A 3,994-nucleotide genomic window follows, 5' to 3' on the forward strand; every position below is an offset into this window, starting at 1 on the left:
ACTCAAGGATTTCTCGAAAATTAAAAATAATGGTTTACTTAACTCCTTTGCACATTCTCGTAATACCCAACATGAAATTTCATCAGGACCACTTGCTTTTCCTCTGTCTAATCTACTTAACTCCTCCTGTATTACTTTTTCCGCTATTTGTATATCTGGTCGTATGTGTGGACATGCATGTTCCACATAGTCCCTCTCAAAAATTTTTTCTTCTGTAAAAACTAATTGGAAATTCTTATTTAGTGCTTCACAAATATCTTTCTCTTGTGTATAAGTGATTCGCTCGTCCATAATGGATTGTATTATATCTTTTACTTTGGTTTTACTTCTGATGTAGCTGTAAAACAGCTTTGGTTGATCACTACTTTTATTTATTATATCTTCCTCAAACTGTTTTTGGGTTTCCCTCCTTATTCTTGTATAATCGTTTCTTGCCTGTTTGTAATTATTATACGCCCTTTCACTATTGTGTCTTCTGCATCTATTCCACAACAAATCTCTTCTTTCATTTGATTTTTTACATTCTGTATTGAACCATTTCTGTATTTTCTTATCTGCTTCTTTGTGCTGTGGGATGTACTTCTGGACTCCTATTTCATAAAATTCACAGAATTTTTTATATACAGCATTTAAATCTTGTCCTCTAAGCTCATTTTCCTAATCAACTTCTAAGTAATACTTCTTTAGGTCTTGATAATTTCCCTTTTTATAGTTTAGGCTCTTTTTGTAACTGTCATTGCTGTTTACTATGTCATATGCTATCCTGAAGTTCTAATTTAGTACTGCATGATCGCTTTTGCCGAGTGGAGGGTGATATATTAAACTGTCAATATCATTTTCTTGCCTAGTAAATATTAGATCTAGCACTGAAGGTACATCGAGTCCTCTTTTTCTGGTGGTTTCCCTCACATGTTGCGTTAGGAAGAACTCTTGTACGAGATCCAGGAGCTTTTGGTCCCAACAGCTTTCTTGGCTAATTATATCTAGAGTATTCCACTTTATATTTGTATTGAAATCCCCAGTTAGTGTGTGTGTGTGTGTGTGTGTGTGTGTGTGTGTGTGTGTGTGTGTGTGTGAGAGAGAGAGAGAGAGAGAGAGAGAGAGAGAGAGAGAGGAATGGGGAGGAAAACAGAAGGGCAATACTGTATTTTATATTTTTCTGATGGAAGTTACAACACAAAGATAGAGAGGAAGTGCAATGGAGACGAGAGGAGGAGAGGAAGATAGGAAGACAGGAAGAGGAATGGAAAGACGAGACTGAGAGAGGAAGACAGGAAGAGAGGAAGAGGAATGGAAAGAGGAGAGGAAGACAGGAAGAGAGGAAGAGGAATGGAAAGAGGAGAGGAAGACAGGAAGAGAGGAAGGGGAATGAAAAGAGGAGAAGAAGACAGGAAGAGAGGAAGGGGAATGGAAAGAGGAGAGGAAGACAGGAAGAGAGGAAGAGGAATGGAAAGAGGAGAGGAAGACAGGAAGAGAGGAAGAGGAATGGAAGAGGAGAGGAGGAGAGGGAGGAGGGAAGTGAAAAGAGGGGAAGGAGGATGAAAGGATGAAGGAAGATTGGGAAGGAGGGAAGGAGAAAATATGGAGAGGGAGGGAAGGAGGGACAGAGGAAAGAGAATGAGGAGAGGGAGGGAAGGGAATGAAGAAAAGAACGAAGAAGGAATGGGAAGGAAGGTGGGAAGACGAGGAAGGAAAGAAGAAGAAGGAAGGAGGAAGGTGGGAAGACGAGGAAGGAAAGAAGAAGAAGGAAGGAGGAAGGTGGGACGACGAGGAAGGAAGAGGGACGAAGGAAGGTGGGAAGACGAGGAAGGAAGGAGAGATGATGAAGGAAGAGAGAAGATGGGAAGAGGAGGAAGGAAATAAGAAGGAGGAAGGAAGGTGGGAAGACGAGGAAGGAAGGAAGAGGGGCGAAGGAAGGTGGGAAGACGAGGAAGGAAGGAGAGATGATGAAGGAAGAGGGAAGATGGGAAGAGGAGGAAGGAAATAAGAAGGAGGAAGGAAGGTGGGAAGACGAGGAAGGAAAGAAGAAGAAGGAAGGTGGGAAGACGAGGAAGGAAAGAAGGGAATAATTCACTTCCTGGCAGCTGCTTACCACAAACATTTTAATCCGCTTTTCTTTAAATCCTATCTATCTATATATATAACTAGGCTGCTTCCCCCAAGGAAAGGGAGGTAGCCGAGACAGGATGACACACTCCCCATTTACTCATCCATTCAAACACACTCATTCGCATCTTAGCCCCAAAGGGGAGAACGGACAGATCCTCACCCCACCACACCGCACAAGGGTCAACTGCACAGTGCAATCAGTGACATCCGCAGCAGGGCCCTACAGCAGAGCTGGTTTACCCCTGCCACATCATAACAAACCCATCCCCTTTCCCGCACCTGACCTGACTAGCTGATCAGACCAAATGCGGGAGAATATCCCCTCAGGGCTGCGTCATCAATTATTCATTCACAATTTCTCTCCATTTATTTCTGTCACTCACAGCCACTCTTCCTTGCTCAACAGACATCCCTCTCACATCCAGCACTCTCTTCACATTGTCCATTCATCCTGTTCGTGGTCTTCCTCTCAGCCTTACACCTCTCACATCAGATCTAGTCATCTTTTTCACCAATCGCTCATTATCCATTCTCTCCATATGCCCAAGCCATCGCGACACCCTCTGCTCAACTCTACCAGCCATCTCCCGAACAACTCCAGTTCTCCTTCGCACTTCATCATTTCGCACTCGATCCATACGCATCACTCCACACATACTCCTCAGACACCTCATCTCCATTACATTCAAACTTTTCCTCTCTGCTACACCCATATTCCATGTTTCAGCCCCATATAAAGCAGTCGTTACCACAACACCCTCATACAGCCTTCTCTTTACATCCATTCTAAGCGAACGACATCTAAACACTTTTTTCATTCCTCCCAGCACCTTTCCTACTTCATTTATTCTAAACTTCACTTCTGCATCTATTCTTCCATCCACAGCAACATGTGACCCTAGATATTTAAAACACTCTACCTCCTCAAGCAACACACCATTCAAAACTATATTCATCCCCCTACCATCTACCAATCTCGTACACTTCATCACTTTACTCTTATTCTCATTTACTTTCAATTTCCTCCTTTCACACACCCTTCCAAACTCCTCTACCAACTGTTTCAATCTCTCCTCTGAATCAGCCACCAGTGCAGTATCATCTGCAAACAGCAGCTGCTTCAGATTTCACTCTCCACCATCAACATTCACCAGACTCAGACCTCCACCTAAAACTCTTGCATTTACCTCCCTTACAACACCATCCATGTAAATATTAAACAACCAAGGCGACATCACACATCCCTGCCACAGCCTAACTCTCACGGGAAACCAATCACTCACAGCATTTCCCACTCTTACACACGCTCTACTATTTACATAAAAACTTTTCACCCCTTTTAGTAACCTACCGTCAAGTCCACACAATCTTAAAACAGTCCACAAAGACTCCCTATCAATTCTATCATACCATTCCATTCCATTGCCAGACGCCATGTATCCCAGACAGGGTGGCCAAGGGCTTAGAGTTAATTGTTTTACAGGGAGGGGCACTAATCCTCCACCAACCCCACTTGACATAGGGATGCCAACAGCATCTGGTGTTCCCAGGCGGTCACCCATCCAAGTACTAACCAGACCCAACGTTGCTTAACTTCACTGATCGAACGGGAAGCGGTGTACTCAACGTGGTATGGCCGTTGGCATTCTATCATACGCTTTCTCTAAATCCATAAATGCCCAAAACACATCCTTGCCTTTCGCTAAATACTTTTCACACACTTCTCTCACAGCAAACACCTGATCCACGCATCCCCTCCCTCTCATAAAGCCACACTGCTCATCACCAATCACTCCCTCTGTACCCTCTCTAACTCTCATAATTAACACTACCACACACCTTACCTACAACACTCAACAGACTTATTCCCCTAAAGCTAGAACAT

The 3,994-nt window shown here is 43.6% G+C and overlaps 1 non-coding gene across 1 annotated transcript; it reads right to left on the reverse strand.

Annotated features, from left to right (window-relative positions):
* Window positions 1-3,634: 3,634 nt before the first annotated feature.
* On the reverse strand, window positions 3,635-3,753 carry LOC145410868 (5S ribosomal RNA). The gene has a single exon (XR_013899321.1). It is a non-coding gene; the product is annotated as a 5S ribosomal RNA (ribosomal RNA).
* Between the last annotated feature and the right edge of the window lie 241 nt (window positions 3,754-3,994).

The sequence above is a fragment of the Coenobita brevimanus genome, chromosome 86 (genome assembly GCF_032717465.1).
Source record: "Coenobita brevimanus isolate Jiangsu-jjx chromosome 86, ASM3271746v2, whole genome shotgun sequence".
Taxonomy (NCBI): Eukaryota; Metazoa; Arthropoda; class Malacostraca; order Decapoda; family Coenobitidae; genus Coenobita; species Coenobita brevimanus.